This window comes from Hypanus sabinus, chromosome 5, assembly GCF_030144855.1.
Source record: "Hypanus sabinus isolate sHypSab1 chromosome 5, sHypSab1.hap1, whole genome shotgun sequence".
Lineage (NCBI taxonomy): Eukaryota > Metazoa > Chordata > Chondrichthyes > Myliobatiformes > Dasyatidae > Hypanus > Hypanus sabinus.
In genome coordinates, this window is record NC_082710.1 from 104,276,488 (window position 1) to 104,295,598 (window position 19,111).

Here is a 19,111-nt window from a genome sequence, read left to right on the forward strand (position 1 = left end):
TGAGGCAGCCCAGGCCATGAATGATTGTGCTTCACTTTGTTTAGATTTAGGACACTGGTTTCAGATTGAACTAAATCATTATTAATCCTTACTCAAAATTGTTTGTTGTCATTCTTCAGTACATGAGGTAAAGGAGAACGAAATAATTGCTACTCTAGATTTGATGCATCATAAAAACACAATGAATTTAAATGTGTAAGATTACCTTATATGCATAGACTGATAGTATGTACATAAAGTGACGCTAGGCACAGGAGTGTCTGCATATAAGGTGACTCTTTAGAAGAAATGATATAGTGGGTTGGGTCAATGGGTGGAGATGTTGATCAGCTTGACAGCCTGGGGGAAGTAACCATTTCTGTGCCTGGAGGTCCTGGTCTAGATGCTACACAGCTTTCTCCCAGATGGGAGTGGGACAAACAGACCAGGAGCAAGGGGGTGGGATCTTTTATGATATTGCTGGCCTTTTTCTGGCATCTTTCTGTATTTATGTTCTTGATGGCTGGTAGGCTGGTCTTGTGTCATTAGGCAGTTATTTATGAGGGTTTGGTGGTTGCATTAATAAGATTATTTATTTAGACAGATTTAAGCTCTTCAGCTGCGATGGTGGAATTTCAGCTCATGACTTTGAATCAGTAGGACAGGTTTCTGCTTTACCTAAAATCTTAACAGTCGCACCACTGTTCCCTAAGCACAGAGATATATTTTGTGAAAATGCATAAGAACTCTAAAAGCTGGAGATTATTTGTTGAATTGATTAATCATTAAGTTGGCAAAAGTACAGTGCCTGTCTTTAAAAGACAAAGTGAGTATGTGAGCCCCAGCAACTCAAGATTTATTTTGTGGCCTGACTTTTCTCCTCTTGCGGGCTTTAGAGACAGGATGTGGTCATCAGTGGGCTCTTTGTGTCTGTTGATGAATTGTTACGTTCTTTACCAAAACATTATTCTGTGAGAATTTTTTTTTGTAACTTTTGTTTCATGTAGCATTTTAAATCAATGATGTGATTATATCATAAACCATAATCTGAAGTTTGTAGACGGAACAAAAAGCACATTTATAGCACTTTCTTTGAATAGTTTTAACGTGAAGCCGCCTGTTTGAATTGAATGGTTTCTGCTTTAAACTGTGTTCTGAAACTGGCTAAATAGAAATTGCTTGACTGTTTAACAAGAAAGCATTGTCAATTTCCGACAAGGGTCTGTCCACCTATCCTTGACATTCAATGTCATTACCATTACTGTATCCCCTCAACCACCCTCCTCTGGCAAGAAGCCTCATCATTGACCAGAAATGCAATTAGACCAGCCACATAATTACTGGGGTGGCAGGGTAGAAATGTGTCCCTACCAATGGACTTGTTCGCGCTTCTTCCCTCCGCTAGCCTGAAGGTCACTCTTGGGCCAGGTGTAGCAGTTGTTTAGGCCCCCCCCACCCCCCAATCAGGGTCACGTGAAGCCATGGGAGCAGGTGGTGGATGGTCATACAAGCAGCTGGTACACATCACAAGTCCTGGTTATGTGACCACTGATACCAGCCAGACCATTTCTGAAAGTATTGATAAAGGCTGGGGTCACCCATCTTGTAAAACGACTGCCTAGAAGAAGGTAATGGAAAACCACCTCTGTAGAAAAATTTGCCAATTGCCATATCATGGACATGGAAAGACCATGATCACCTGAATCTTCTTCGTTGCTGCTGCTGCTACTGTGAGGTCCGGATCTCTGCTGGGAAGAACAGGCCCCCAGTCCTCGGGGTCACATTGCCGATGGCCGTTGGCGGGGCCTCTCGGCAGAGGATGGTGCTCGGAGAATCTGTGCCAGAGGGGACGGTCGTCGGCTCGGAGATTCGATGGACTTGGAGTCCGCTGCGGTCGGAGTGCTTTCACATGATTTTGGTAACATAAATACTGTGATAGCCTGTGCTGGTCAGAAGCTATATGTGTCCTTACCACCTCACCACCTGACATATCCACTGTTTACAAGCAGCATACATAAAGTGCTGGAGTTACTCAGCAGGTCGGGCAGTATCTGGAAAGGAAGAGGGCAGTAGACAGAAAAAGATGCTGACACTAAGAGAAGGCATTGAAGCTGACAGGTGAAGGGCAGACCGGGTGTGGATGAAGGTGCAGGGATGAGGGAGGGGTGAAGAGGTAAAACACTGAGAAAGGATAGGTGGAAGAGATAAAGGATTCTAGAAGAAGGAACTCATAGGAGAGGAGAGTGGACCATTGAAGAAATGGAAGTGGGGGGGGGGGGGACTAGAGGGAGGTAATGGGGTAATGAGAAGAGAAGGTATGAGAAGGTAACCAGAATGGGAAAAGGGGGTAAAAAAGGGGAGGGAGTGGGGAGAAATTTTCATGCTGTCAGTTGGAAGCTACCCATACAGAACATGAGGTGTTTGAATTCGTCAGTGACTCCGTTCTGCTGCGTATTTGATGTTATGATGCAGTTTTGTTTTAAAGTGGAGTTTTGCTTTTTGCCTTAAGTCTCAAAGGTTATTGCCAGCAGTTTTGCTACAATACTGCCAGTTTAGTCCAGTCAGAGAGTGAAGAGTTTATTGAAGTACGGAAATCCCTTGCTCAGTCTCTCAGCGGTTTGGTTTGTTTTCAGGTTACCACCATGCTAAAGTTAAATATTTTCTGGGCGATATCACAGAACGTAGTTTATGGTGGTTGAAGTCTGAATATTTTAATTTGAAAATCAGAATGAATTATTTTTGCATCATTAATTGTTATTTGAACTAACTTGTTAATAAACAAGTACAATGACGGAGCCACAGATTATTGCTGGAGGAAAGCAATTAGCAGCTAAACTGATGGGTCCTGAGTCACATGAAAGCTGATGTATTTGATCTTTAATTTAAAAAAAAATTAGGAAATAAAATAGCTTTTTTTAATGATCAGATAGTGGCACGTTAGCATAAAGCGCAGCGCTTTACAGTACTGGCGACCCCGGTTCACTTCCCACTGCTGTCTGTAAGGAGTTCGTACGTTCTACCTGTGACTGTATGGGTTTCCTCCAGGTGTTCCAATTTCCTCCCACAGTACCTATTAGTTGGTAGGTTAATTGGTCGTTGTAATTGTCCTGTGATTAGGCTGGCATTAAACTTGGGGCTTGCTTGTCGGCACGATTCGCAGGGCTGGAAGAGCCTATGCTGTGCTTGTATCTCAATCAATAAAAAAATAAATAATTTGATGGTAACAATTCGAGCTTTTCATTCTGAATTTACTTTTTTACACAAATCAAACTTCCCAGCTGCCTTGGGAATCCAACCTTCAATTGTCTAGACTCTAGACATTTGGACACTAGTCGTGTAACTTGACCTCCTTCCGACTGCATTCTATGTGATAGCATAGTTCTTCACTTGCTGGACTGGTATCTCCTGTTCCAAAAGCCATTGAGGCTGACAGGCAATTGAATATGCTAAAACTGTCGTCAGCAGATCTGTTAGGATATTTAGACTTGTGTAACAACGTTCACCTTGCAGATTAGTCATCATCATTTATGTGAACAGCAGAGCAGTCTCCAGAGGCTGAGTGGCTAATATTTGTTCAGATGTATACTTTACTGACTGTGCTGTAGTAACAATTAATTCAGAGTGGTATAATTTGGCAGCCTCTTGAGTCTTTTGTTGATAGAGCAGTAAGTTACCGTTGTATCCAGGAGCAAGGTAACTTAAGATCTGTAATGGAGGGTTAACTTCAGGTCAACTACATCAATCTGAAGCAATATTTACTTCATAATTCAGAATCTCAACACAGTGATGACTGCTAGATGATCTAAAACACTGCACAAATTTTAATTTGCATGGTTGGCAGGGCCAGAATTTATTGCCCACCTCCAACAGGTGAATTGTCGCCTTGAATCTGAGCGGTTGTTTTGACAAGTAAACCTGGAAACCACCAGAAAGGAAAATTCATGTCTAATAATGACTAAGAAATGGTAGTATATTTCCAGTCAGAATGACGGGTGACCAGGGATAAAGTGCAGGTGTTGGAGATCTCAGTGGCCTGCAGTATTTGTCCTTGGTGTCGGAGGGTCACAGGTTTGGGCCGTGATGTCAGTGTAATCTAGTTCAGTAATGTCAGTCCATTTTGTAGATACCCACTGCAGCCATATTGGTCAGTATTGGATAAGAGTGGATGTCTGGGTTGAAGGGTGACAACAAATCAGCTGCTTTATCCTGGATGGTATCAAATGCATCATCCAGGCATGTGGAGAGTATTCCATCACATTCCTGATTTGAGCCTTGTACATGGTAAAAACAAGCCTGAACGTACATTAAATATGTACATTATATTTAATCAGTGACCACTTTATTAAATACACCTGCTTGTTAATGCAAATATCCAATCAGCCAATCACGTAGCAGCAAAATAATGCATAAAAGCTTGCAGACATGATCACTGTTCAGACCAAACTTTAGAATCAAAAAGAAATGTGATCTAAGTGACTTTGATCATGGAATGACTTTTGGTGCCAGATGGGGTGGCTTGAGTATTTCAGGAACTACTGAACTCCTAGGTTTTCACACACAATAGTCTCTAGACTTTATGGAGAATGGTGTAAAAGACAAAACATTTAGTCAGCATTAGTTTTGTGGGCATAAATGCCTTGTTAATGAGAGAGGTCAGAGGTGGTGAGCATTTCTGAACGCACAACATTTAAACCCTGAAGACCGTGAATATACTCACTGGCCACTTTTTTAGGTACAGGAGGTATCTAATATAGTGGCCACTGTGTGTATGTACAGTATATCGGCTATCCCTGTTGAATTTCTGGCCAATAATGACCTGCAGAATGTGGGCAATGGCGTACTCAACGGTAGTAATGTCAGTGAATGTTAAAGGTGGATATGTTGGGCTTTTGTTGGGATGGTGTTTGTTTGGCAGCCTGGTTACCTGCCAAGCTACTTTCATTGCATTAGTATGAAGGAGGTCAGGGGAAGGATACTATACTATATTTACTATAATATATCTAACTTTTATTTATGTCATCAGTCTCAATGGTGCTTAGTACCTCTGTGCAATTAGATAAGAGAAAAAATATTGAAACACAATGGTGGTTGTCCTTTGTGTCCGATGGTGACAAAAACCTCTGTGGGAGATTTTTTCACTGGGGCAGTTCCAATCTCACAATTTCAATCTCACTTTGTGACCCTGGGTCCAGACTTATGACCCAGGGTCACAAAGTGGGCTCTTCCCTAGATGCAGTGGATGACCATAGCATCTTCTACGCCTTGTTATGCCCTTCACCCTCCATGGAGTGTTCCAGTACCACCTTCCTGTCCATTGGATCTCACTGTTGATCTCATCCGCCCAGTTTGCCAGAGCTGACTTCGCATGCTAGGACAGGCATGTCCCTATCTTACCGGGGTACTTGGAGCCACAGGTGAGAGCTGAGCGTCCAGTGGGGATCAAAGGTGAGGGAGCTGCCTCAGAATGGACACGACAAGCCCCTTCACCAGAGGTGCTTCCCCCCCCCGCCCCCAGAACCAAGGTACTGAATAAGCAAGTAACATCCTGAGAAGGGAATCTTTACAATGTGTAATGCCTTCACTGTGTATTTGCAGTGTATGCTGAGTACAAAGGCTCTTAACATGTGTATAACTATACCCTGTTATTTGTTGCAAAGAGAGATTTATCTATCCAATTACTGGGTTAAAACACATGTTTGGAAATATGCGGGTACAAAGCTTTAGAGAAAACTGCAGGCATTGGACTTGGCCTGCTCAGAATGAGGTGGAGACCAGCACTCACTCATTGCTCGAAGTTGTCAGTAAATGGATAGAAAATCCTGTATTGTTTACATTGCACTCAGGGCATGTTTGACCTCACTCTAAACAGAGAACAGATTCTTCCAGTTAATACAAACATTTCTAAGTGTGAATCTGGTGCACAGTAAATCCAGGCAGTTGGCAGGTTAAGAGTACCGACTAGACAGAATGAGATACTATCAAATGTGGTTCTGCCTCCCCAGGGTCCAGGCCACACGCTTTTCCAGTGGTGACAGTTTAAATGGTATTCCATATGGCAGTCAGTGAGGACGTTGAGAAAACTCGGAATATCATAAGTTCCTAGCAATAAACACACAATGAAATTCTAGCATATCTGTAGGAAAGCATAGATGTTTTTATAGTTCTTAGTCTATTATAATCAAAGTTTATTAGCAAAGGTATTGCAAGCTGGGAAAACCATAACGGAATTGGATCTCATAACCTCTGGTGTTTTACATTAGGTCTCAAATGTCTTCTATTGTGGGATGTTCCTCATGGGATCTAGAGCTAAGTAATTACCTCTTGAATGAAAACATGGAAGAAATGGAAACTGAGACATTCAAAGATACATCTGGAGAAGCTATTTATGAACAGGACCAAATCAGCCAATTCCTCAAACCTGTTGTGGAACCATTCTCAGTCACTCACTGTTCCTTAATTGAAGAAGTGAGGGGGGGGGGGGGAAAGGAGGCTGGTTGGAGGTGATAGGTGAAGGTAGGAAAGATAAAGGACCGCAGAAGAAGGAATCTGATAGGAAAGGAGAGTGGCCCGTGGGAGAGAGGGGAGGAGGAGTGGATACAGGGGGAGGTGATAGGCAGGTGAGAAAGAGGTAAAAGGTCAAAGTTGGACTAGAGGAATATTTCAGTAATGTTTGAGTAATACAGGTGTTCACCACCCCCCCTTTACAAAGGGTAGAGCGATCCTATGAAACCTTTCTTAAGCCGAAATGGCATAAAGCGAAGAACCATTAATTTATATGGGAAAAATTTTCGTAGAAGTAAAAAACCCTCTTTGTAATGCAAAAAAAAGGTTACTAATGTAGGTCTTTTGTAAAAGTGAAGTGGCACAAAGTGAACATTTGTAAAGCGGGGGACACCTATATTGTAAATATATTGTTTTATTAAACATTCTTTGTTTACATAATTCATTATGGGCTATTTATAAGAAGTATGTGAATGGCAGACGTCATACGTTACCACTTCACTAAAGGAGAGAACTAGGCAGACTCAGTGTCCTGGTGCCCGTGTATTTCTTTTGATTAGTTTCTGAAGTTACAAAACAGAACATTGTTAATCTGTCTTACTCTATTCTTCCCTATCACTAGACAGCAGTATGTTCTGACTACACTACCAAACATTTGAAATATTACTTAACTCCACCTCTGCCTCAGTTAATCTACAGATGAAACAGCTAGGTATGCCTTTTCTGTCTCTATTCCAATGGACTTCTTGCAGGCTTTCTCTTATTTTTTGTTGGATGAATCACAGGCGCTGAGAAGTCGGTTCTGCAGAGCGAGTTGGGTCCCCTGGCTGAGTGGTGCTGCAGAGACAACCTTTGGCTCATTGTCAGCAAAACTGACTTGAAGGAGGGTGAACGTGTGCCAGTCTGCTTTGTGGAAACTGGTGGTAGAGAGTCAGCAGCTTTAAATTCCTAGGTGTTCACCTGGGCTCAGCACATAGACAATCTCTGGGAGACATACTACCAAAGACTTCAGCAGATGTACCACAAAGAGCATTCTGACTGTTGGCGTCACCATCTGGTATGGAGGGACCGAACTGGAAAAGGCCACAATGGGCTGTAAACTCGACCAGCTCCACCCTTGGCATCATCCTCCCTACAGTGCCTCATTAAGGATACTCACCATCCAGGACAAGCTCAGGAAAGGCCCTTTTCTCTTTGCTACCATCAGGGAAAAGGTGGGGTTCCCTATCTTATTTTTAATGCCTTGGACCAATATGATTAAGCAAGGGGTCCATGGACCCTGGGTTGGGAACCTGCTACACACACATCATTTCAGATCTCTGATGGCCCATGTACAATGCCTCACTATATTGCTTTTGATTTACACTGTTTATATACTGTATATTCTCATTGCTTATTGCATATACAGTTATTGTACTGTAGTTTTTATGTATTGCACTGTAGTGCTGTTGCAAACAACAAATTTCAAGATATATGTCAGTGATAATAAACCTGATTCTGGGGTTATGGAGATATTTCCTTATCTAAATGCCCAGGTGCCTGGCTTGCAAAGTGCCGGTCTTTGGAGAATATTACAATAACCCATAAATCTATATTGAAGCCACCCAAATAACATTCCTGCTGGTCACTGTGTGCTTCAGTTTGCAAAGTACAGGTGAATGGTGCAGAACATACAAGCATGATCTCTTATGCAAATAAATCTTGCAGTCAGTCTGATATAGTTCTATTTAGAGTGTAGAACTAAGCAAATTTAAAAAATAATTTGATTGAAGAGTCTTCTTGGCTCAGATAAGCGACTAAAAGCAGGTGATCTGGGGTATGTAGTTCCGAATTGAACTCAAGCTGTGGATGGTTCTTTGTATGGTTAAATATGCCCTGCAGTGCTGTCATTGATGAGAAGATTAACACATGGAAGTCAATCTACTGCAGTATGGTACCCTAATACTTTAAACATTGTTAATGGTGTTGTAGTAAGTCAGGGATAGAACAGTCTGACAAACCCTTTAACAGAATTTGATTGTTTAAGTCTGACCTTCCTGCAGAATAAACTGAGGTCAGATGCAGGGGTATTTCCTTGTCTGAAGTGTCTAACACTAGAGATCACAGTCTTAAAATAATAGATCAGCCATTAGGACAGAGAGAATAAGAGATATCTCCACATCAAAGGTAGTAACTCTTTGACGTTCTCTTACCAAGACGATGAGAATGGCGGGGTGGAGATACGTCTCTACCAAAGGAGGTATAAGGCGCTCCTACCCACCACTCGTCTGCAGGTCACCCTTGGGCAAGGTGTAGCACCTGCTTCGCCCCCCCCCCACCCCAATCAGGGTGACATGAAGCCATGAGCCCAGGTGGTGGATGGTCGTACGAGCAGCTGGTGCACATCACAAGCCCTGGTTATGCGACCACTGACACCAGGCAGACAATCTCTGAAGAGTATTGATAAAGGTTGGGGTCACCAGTCTTGTAAAGACCCTGCCCAGAAGAAGGCAGTAAAAAAATTCCCAATATCAGTCATGGCCATGGAAAGACCATGATCGTCTACATCGTACGACATGGCACATAATGAACAAACCAACCAAGAGGATCGTGGGGATTTGGTCCTTGCATATATGCAAGATGGATGTTAATAGATTTTATGAATATTAAGGGTGTCCAGGATGTGTGGTTAGTACAGGAAAATCAATTGGCCTTAGCCTTATTGAATAGGAGAGTAGACATGAGAGGCTGTCACTTTTATATTCTCATGTCTATAACCACAAACCATTTCTTGCTAATCATGAGAAGTACTGCAAAGACTAAGATAATCAGATGCAAATTAAAGTTCAAAGAAAATGTTATTACCAAAGTGCCTATATGTCATCATACTCATTTTCTTGTGGGCATTCTCAATAAATCTATAGAATCATAACTATAACAGAATCAATGGGAGACTGCCTAATGAGGGTGTCCACCAGAGTGCAGAAGACAACAAACTGTGCAAATAGAAAAAGAATAAATAATAATAAATAAATAAGCAATAAATATCAAAAACATGAGATGAAGAGTCCTTGAGAGTGAGTCCATTGGTTGTGGGAACATCTCAGTGATGGGGCACATGAAGTTATCCTCTATGGTTCAAGAGCCTGATGGGTGTGGGGTAATAACTGTTCCTAAACCTGGTGGTGTGAGTCCTGTGACTCTTGTACCTTCTTCCTGATGGCAACAGCTCAATGGTCCCTGAAGATGGATGCTGCTTTCCTGTGACAGTGTTTCATATAGATGTGCTCAGTGTTTGGGAGGGCTTTACCCATGATAGACTGGACCTTGTCCACTACTTTTTGAAGGATTGTCCGTTCAAGGGCATTGGTGTTTCCATACCATCCAGTCAACACACTCTCCACCACAATTTGTCAAAGTTTCAGATGTCATGCCGAATCTCTGCAAACTCCTGAGGAAGAGGAGATGCTGCTATGCTTTCCCCATAATTGTAATTAAGAGCTGGGCTCATGACAGGTACTTCAAAATATTAACACCGAGGAATTTCCAGTTGCTAACACTCTCCATCTCTGATCCTCTGAGGACTGGCTCACGGACCTCTGGTACCCACTGAATATCAGACTCTTCATCTGATATTCTCAATAATTATTGCTTATTTATTATTTATTATTATTTCTCTTTTTATTTGCATACTCGTTTGTTTCTTTTGCATATTGGCTTTTGTCCACCCTGTTGGGTTGGTCTTTCATTGATTTTAGTGTTATTCTTGTATTCACTGTGTACGCCTGCAAAAAATTGAGTCTCAGGGTTGTATATGTACTTTAAAAATAAATTTATTTTGAACTTTTTTTTTTCAATTTAGATCTGTTTTTAATTGTACCCAAGTTTGTTTGGAGCTTCTAATAAAAATTGAAGCTTGTAGTTTGTACCTTTGGTGTAATGAAAGCCTTACTTCATCAGTACAAATCCAATAATCTTGTGGCTATTCCCTCAGTGAAGAGTCTAGCTGTATGGTTTTCCCATCTGACCATATCATGATACAGTATCCCACATGAAAGTGAATCCATTTGTCTTTTTTAGCTCCAGAATTTTGAGGAATTGGTTCACTGGCAGAAAGTGAGTGTCTCAGGTCTTGGAATATTGATCTATGAATAGTAACTACCCAGTATATTTCAAATTTGGCCATTTCATACAGTGCATATCATCTAGCACATCAATGTCTTTATAGACTCCTTATGTTCATTATTTTCATCATGTTAGTTAGTGTTCTATAACAGCAGCAACAGTATACCATGTAGTTCCATAGTGTTTTAATATTTTGATGTAGAAGCTAACCTTTGTTGGAGAATGGATGAATGGATGTGTGATTTGTGGAATTGACGACTGAGTTACCTTTGCAGGGACAAGAGCTGAACTCTCACATTTCACATGTTGAACCCATGGAATACCTCATATTGTTCAGCAGTTGATATTGAGCAGATAGTTGGCAGGTAGATCATGGCTGAAGTGGGAGGGGTAGCTTTGCATATCTCCTGTGTTTGCTCAGATGCTGAGTCTGTCTTGGTGGATAAAGAACCCTTCATTTGTGAAACAGTGTTTTTATTCAGAGATGTGTTAAGTTATCTTTATGACAGCTTCATTTCAAATACACTCTTCTGTTCTTATGGGATTAGATTGACATTGTCAACTATTTTAAGCCTTAAGCATGAGACGTCTAATGGTACAGGGTGCATTTCTGATTCTCACTGGAGCATATAAGTTCCTTTCTGTATCAGGAGACAGTGGAATTTGTTCATCACTGTTGAGAACTGGGCGGCTGTGGCTCTGAGTTGACATGAAAACAGCCTGTCCAACCTCTCAATCTGCTTCAGAGGTTGTAAGGAAGGCTAAATGAATAAAAGCCATATATTTGCATGATTACATGAAAACGTACTTCCTGCTTTTTCCTCTAGGGTACTTGTGTGAGGTGTCATCATAAGTTAGGGTTTGTTTTATTTTTGGCATTTTGCTAGGAAAGCCACCAGTTTTTTGTACGAAAATTAAAAACATAAGACACAATGGTAGAGTAGTCTTGATGGCCCAAATGGCCTAATTCTGCTCCTATGTCTATCTATCCAGACTGCAGAATTTGTGTTCTTTTTGTAAAACTAGTTTCTTTGTATTATTGTGGTTATAAGTGTGCATGCTGAAATGAAGACTTGTATTTATATTCTCAGGGCTGACCACAGTTCTATTTTTGCCTTGTGTAAGAACTGCGTTTAGTATAACTTGTGATTTCCACAGGGAATGTCCGTGGTCTTCCTAATCTGGGTCCACTTAACCTTCAACCTCAGAATCTTCCTTTGCTCTGTTTCATTGAACATTAAGCAGTAATCCTGCATTATTTGCTGCTATTGTTCATCTGTGTCCACATTCTGAAACCAGAAATGTAAAATAGACAAATAGTTATTTTGCACAAGATTTGAAAAAATTGACTTTTATAACGTGAGTACCTGCTTACCTTTAATTTCAGGGATATCAAATCAGTCGGCTGAAGATAGAAAGCTCCTTGGTGAGTTCTTGGACAGTCCCTGGGGAAAAAACCTCCCCGGTATTTCAAGATAAGACCCAAAGAAACATCAACAGTCATTGGAGCAGCAGGATTCTGTAATTCCACATCTTCTTTATTTTTTTAAACTAAATAAAATATTTATAAGAATAAACCATTCAATGTCTTTTCATTCTTTACATACATTGTCAAAGCTTTTCATCCTGTTCTATTACAATCATACACATCAATAATACTGCTGCCACTCTGGCGTGTTGTACTGTGGAAGCAGGTTCACGGGTTTGGTGACTGAGACTCTGACTACGAATAAGCACATTAAACATTTATTTACAAACAGTAAAAGATTTGACCAAACATTGTAAGTTCCCCACAAGTTACCACCAACTATAGAACTAAATATTCAACAAACTGATACTCAGTTAAAAGTCCAATGGGCACGTGGGTCTCCCGAGTCTGGAGTGTACTTTCCCAATGGTTCTTCAGCAGCGGTCATAACCTTAGTGTGAAGTGTGCCCTGGAGAGAGAGAATGAGAATGAATCCATGTCCAGAATGATGGCAGTGAATTTCGATGGACAAATAAACTAACCCCTACATAGCAGGTAATATATTGCTACAATATTTATCATCATTATTATTATTATTTATTTCTTTTTGTATTTGCATAGTTTGTTGTCTGCTGTACTTTTGTTGAACATCCTAGTTGGGTGATCTTTCATTTTATAGGTTTATTGAGTATGCCCACAGGAAACTGAATCTATGGTAATATATATATATATGATAAAATTTACCTTGAAGTATCAAAGGAAGTGGATTCCTGCATTTCTGTAGCATCTTGACATTCCATTTCTATAGGTTTTAAATTTGTTGTAATGTGCGAAAAACTGTACTTGGTTGTGCTCTGCCCAGTGAAACAAACATTAAAACACTGCCACTTTATCCACCTTGAATAAATTCTTTCCTCTTTTATAAGATGTACATTTATCTGTAATCATTTCCAGTTCTGATGGAAAGATAACAATCTCTATCACTGTGATTGCTGCCAAACCTCCTGAATTTTCTCAGGATATTTTTCTGTTTTCTGCTTCTGATTGTCACCATTCTCATTATTTGGTTTTGGTGAGATTGCAAGTAGATGATTCATTTTGTGATGTTGAAAGCAAGATAAATATACATAGGAGACCAAATCTATTCAGAGGAATTCTTCCAGGGAAAAACTGGCAAGAGGTAATTCTCCTGTTCTTCAAAATAGTCCAGTTAGCATTCACTTGCAAAGTGAGACAGGGCCTTGACCTAATTTCTCTTCTGATGGCACCATCTTCACTCAACAGTCAACAGAATTTTTAGCATGGATTTCTGTGTTTAAGTTTCTGGAATAGAATCTTCTGAGCTGAGCCACCTAGCAACTTAGCCCGGTTGTGTTATGTGATCATTAAGCCTGTTCCAGTGACCAGTGTATAGAGGAGGGCTTCACAACCTTTCTTGTGCCATGGATCCCTACCCGTAACCGAGGGAAGGTGAAATGCGAGTGAAGTGCTGCTCCCTAATCTGGAGGACGCTTTCTTGAGGCGCCACCTTTTAAAGATGTATTCGACGATGGGGAAGGTTGTGACCTTGATGAAGCTGGCTGAACCTACAGCCCTCTGCAACCTCTTGCAAACCTGTTGTATTGGAGCCTCCATCCCAGGCAGTGATGCATCCGGTCAGAATGTTCTCCTCCATAAATCTGTAGAAGCTTGCTAGTCTTTGGTAATGTACCAATTCTCCTTAAACTCCTAAGGAAGTTCAACCACTGGCGTGCCTGCTTCATGATTACATCAGTATATTGACTTTCAAAGCAGTCCTGCAATGCTAAGGTGGCAACTTCAGGCCAGTTCCTGATCTTCCAGTGAGCTGGTTTGACTCATTTAACAATTGGTCTGCATGCAGCTCAGTCACCCAGGTGGACAGTCAATGGCTGTTTGGGATCGCCATAATTTCCAACTCTGAATTTATGTGCTACTGGTGAGCAGTCTTTGTCTAACTCTTGTTCATTACACGTGTGTACTGAGGCAGCCATTCAGCATGTTGGATCTTCATCAGCGACAATCTTGTCAAGCTCATCAATGAATTTCTTGGTTGCTTTGTGATCGCCACAAATCTTCAAACATATGAAACCGTACCTTTTCTTAAAATTCTGCAACCACCCTGCTGAATATTCACAATTACCTTCAAATTTCAGTTCGGTGATTTGCATGCCGTTAAGGAGCATATGTTCACTCCAATGCTGAAGAATCCTCTCTTTCAATTCTGATTGAGATTTTCATTTTTTTTCTTCATGCAGTGTTTTTCTATTTTTCATTAACTTCTGTTTATTATATATAATATATATACACATACACACACACACACACACACACACACACATATATATATATATATATATAATACATTATATTATATACACACACACTTTTACATATATATAAAGTATTATACAGGCAGTCCCCAAGTTACGAACGTCTGACTTATGGACAACTCGTACTTACGAACCGAAGGAGACAGCCATCTGCCATTTTAAGTCATTGCCATTGACACTGTGTTGAATGTTTAACTTTGTATTTGGCTTAAATTTTTCTTAGTAAGATTCACCCTGACACTGCCCCCCCCCCCCCCCCCCGTTCCAGTCGGATGGTGGCACAGTGAGATCAGCGCTGGGCTCGAGAATGGAGGTTCGATCCAGTGACAGTCCGCTCCTGTGCCGGGTTGATGTCGATCCAGTGACTCCTGTACCATACGTGCCGGGTTGATGGTGAGCTCGCAACTCGACCTTGTAAAAAAAAACACTGCCAACTCCAGTTTAAATTCCAACGCGGAATATTGTGGAATACCCAAACTCAGCACAGCCCCCACTTGTCCCATTAAGCCTGTCTTAGTGAGGTGGTCCTTGGGAGCAGGTGCAGCTCGGGACCTGCCGCCCGCAGTGTTTCTGTTCCATTGACGGGAAGCGATCGCGATTGAAAGTAAAGTGGAAATAATAAAGCGTTTGGAAAGAGGTGAAACGCCATTGATTATTGGAAAATCGTTAGGCTACAGTTGGTCAATGATTGGAACAATTTTAAAGGATAACAGATAAAGTGAGAATAATGGAGCATGTGAAATGCCCTGTCCCGATGAAAGCTACAATTATTACTAAGCAACGCAGTGGTTTAATTATTGGAATACATATGTTTCTTAAGTGTTTTATATGCATAGAAAGGTAAAACATATACTATATACTAAGACAAATGTTTGACAAACTGATGCGAAATAATACTGGATTTACTTGTTCTGACTTAAAGACGGACTCAGGAACGGAACTCGTACATAACCTGGAGACTGCCTGTATATATGTCACTTCTCACAACTGTCTTTGATACACAGAGACTTGCACATCGCCTGGGAACCTTCCCAGTGCCTTGTGGAATTTTCTATTTGTGATGTCATGTCAGCACTCAAAATGTTGGATTTCAGAGGTTTTAAGATTTCTGATAAAGGGCACCTGACTCGAGCAGTACTTGGTTTGGGAGTGGTTCTGGTTGCACATGGCTATAGGGTTGTCTGCACTTCAGTGTGAGATGAATGACTATTGAATGTCTTTCTTTGCAGTTATATCAGAAGCTGTACATATGCATGAAGGCTTTGAAACTCTCTGGCAGCCCGAACTTTGGTTTAGAAGCAGAGTGCTGAGGCTCATTTCAGAGTCTTTGTTTAGGTGTTGGTGAAGGTGAGGGAAATGTGAGGCCTTGGCAGCTCAGGATGTCGAAGGTACTTTCCCATATAAATCAGTGAACCAAACTGGTTTTGGTTGCATTAGGTGTAGTGTCGATCCTTATGCTCTGGTGAAATATATAATATGCAGTGTGGTGATTTTATTACAGTCTTGTATTATTTATTCATTGAAACACACCGTAGAACAGGCCCTTCTGGCCCTTCAAGCCGTGCTGCCTAGCAACCCCCGATTTAACCCCAGCCTAATCACGGGACAGTTTACAATGACAAATTATCCTACCAACTGGTATGTCTTTGGGCTGTGGGAGGAAACCAGAGCACCCGGAGGAAACCCATGCTGTCACAGGGAGAACGTACAAACTCCTTACAGACAGCAAGAGGAATTGAACCTGGATCTCTGGAACAATTTGCTAACCACTAGGCTACCGTGCTGCAAATTGCGATTTGCAAATTGGTCAAGGGAATTGTGTTACTTTCATGCATTCTGTTGAACCAGAGGATCTTAATTTCTTAATGGTTTTATTACATTCACCAACATTTTTATAAAACTGCAATTTTTTTTGATAATAGTCTTGTCCATGTCTAAGTTAATATAATCCATGAAAGACTTAAGATTTTGCTCAATGATCTCTATTGGATCCTGTTTAATTTATTTTGGTTCCTCAAACTCAAGTTCAAGTGTATTGTCATCAGACTATATTTGTGTACAACCAAACGAAACAATGGTCCTCCACTCCACAGTGCACCCACAAGACATATATCACACATAGCACATAAAACAAATTACCATAAATAAATAAATTAAGTATAATTCAAATTGAATGTAATACACAGTGCAGGTAAATAGTAGACAGTTCACTGTACACGTGACGAGTCCTCGGGCTTTCATTAGTCTCACAGCCTGAGGGAAGAAGCTGTAACCCACTCTGGCAATACTGCCCTGGTGCTCCTTACCTCCTTCCTGATGGTAGTGGGGCAAATAAACTGTGGGATGGGTGGTACGGATCCTCTGCAATGCTTTGGGCCCTTTGTCTACAACGCTGCTGATAAATGTCTCAAATGGAGGGGGAGAGGGGGCGACCCTAGTGATCCTCTCGGCTCTTTCTTTAAATTCAAAGTATTATTCCTCCCAGAGAAGATATTTCTTACCATTATCAAATCACAGGTTTATTTTGCAACATTCCTGCTTTAGCAAACCAATCTCAATTGCAGGGTACTGTTGCTCTTTAGCCGTAAGGTCAGGCTCATTGATGCACTCAGTTGACAGCCTACCTGAGAGATACTCCATGGTATGATTGATGGTAAAAGCACCAAGTCCTGTGCAGGAAGGAATGCAGAGTGCAGTTTGCTGTGCTGCAAATGAATGGTTAGTAATTGTCTGCTCTGTATGTTTTCCAGGCTGAATCCATCAGTGAAACTGACCTTACGGCTAAAGAGCAGCAGTTGAGATTGGTTTGCTAATCCTGGAATCTGGGAGAAACCCATGCGTTCCCCCGAGAGTTTGTGGCACTAATGATAACACTCTCTCTCTGATGAGGTGTTAACCTGAAGGTTCATCTACTCTCTCAGGCACAGGTAAAAGATCCTTTGAAGAAATGTAAAGGGATTCACTTCTAGCTAGCAATTATGTTAACTTGATTATTGTAGTTTAAAAGAGATTCTGTCGCTCTTTAGGTATGGTTGTACTGGTAATCATGCTGTGTGAGAAGCGATGGTGTTGCTTCCTACAGTAATTAGACCTTAAACTACTTTATTAGCTATAACGCACTTGAAAGTTTCTTGAAAGGGTTGTTAAAGGCTCCACATAAATGCAAGGTCTTCCTTTATTGATGAGCCCAACTCCGGCTTTAGGTCATGTTTGAAAGTTGGTCATGCTTGGGGATTGCAGATATTAAGCATGCTTCAGGCTTTTCAGGAATGATGAAGCACAATGCAGGTGAGGTTTTAGTTCTCAGAACTTTATTGTGGAGTAGGGAAGAGCTGGAGCTGAATCCACAGGTCTTCAGATAGATCCCATGTTAATGATCCTCATCTTTGTGCAAACACTATCCCCTACCCCACCCCACCCCACCACAAGCCCCTGGCCCAACTATATAAACTCCTATGCCTCTAAGCTTAATTGAGGATGGTAACTGATAATATGTAAAAAAAACAGTTATATATTTAAACAATGTGGTTGATGGCGTCAAAACAGCATTGACCCATCAAGCCCCTGAACCAGGGTGATGAATTTACTTACCTCAACACTGAACTGATTTCACAACTGATATTCACTTTCAAGGAATTTACAACTTGTGTTCTCGGTTTTATTTATTTATTCATTTTGTATTTGCACAGTGGTTGCTGATCGGTTTTTGTGTAGCTTTTCATTGGTTCTACTGTGAACATCTGCAAGAAAATGAATCTCAGGGTAGCATATGGTGACTTAAACTGCATATATTTTGATAAAATATTTACTTTAAACTTTGAAGTGTTGAACTTCAGCCTAATGATGTTCATAATCATACATGAACAAAGTGATCATCAACCTCAGTACTGGGACAACAGCACAGCCAAAGACTTTGTCATTTGTGATATAAGCTGCTTTATTGGTCGAATACACGTTTTCATAGATGCAGCACTTGGCCTAACATCTGCAGTTTTAGCAGAAGTCTCGTCCAGAGCAAAGCAGATATGGCATATGTATGGGTTTGTTTTTAAGGTTGCCAGGGGTCACAGATTTCATTTAGGAGTGTTGGTCTTTAGAGTTTCAGTGGAAGCTGTGTAGTAGAAGAAATATAAGTGAATAAGAGTTCTTTCAGACTAGCGAGACAGAAATTCATTGCGTCACAGACTGATGTGAAAACACCAATGCCTTTGAATGAAAATCCTACAAATAGCAGTGGATATGGCCCAGCCAATCATGGGTAAAACCATCCCAATCATTGAGCACATACACACGAAACACTGTCACAGCAAAGCAGCATCTATCATCAGGGACTCCCACCACCTGGGCCAGGCTCTCTTCTCACTGTTGCCATCGGGAAGAAGGTACAGGAGTCACAGGACTCACACCATCAGGTTACTAACTCTCAACCATCAGACTCTTGAACCAAAGGAGATAACTTCACATGTCCCATCACTGAAATGTTCTCACAATCTAAGGACTCACTTTCAAGAACTCTTCATCTCATGTTCTCCATAGTTATTGCTTATTATTTTTTCTTTTCACACTTGCACAGTTTCTAGTCTTCTGCACTCTGGTTGAACTCCCTGGCTGGGCCGTCTTCATTGATTCTGTCATGGTTATTATTTTATAGATTGTTGACTGTACATGTAGGAAAATGAATCTCAGCATTGTATATGGTGACACATAT

At 41.0% G+C, this 19,111-nt stretch overlaps 1 protein-coding gene across 3 annotated transcripts in view; it reads left to right on the top strand.

The window, feature by feature from the left end:
• The window catches only part of lypd6 (LY6/PLAUR domain containing 6), a 258,451-nt gene that overhangs the window by 117,813 nt on the left and 121,527 nt on the right, over nt 1-19,111 (top strand). Inside the window, exon 2 of one of the 3 annotated variants that reach the window (XM_059969137.1) lies at nt 17,154-17,330. The exons of the other annotated variants lie outside the window; for them this stretch is intronic. The gene's annotated coding sequence lies outside the window, so the exon portion shown is untranslated. The remainder of the gene's footprint in view (nt 1-17,153; nt 17,331-19,111) is intronic. 3 annotated transcript variants of the gene reach the window in all.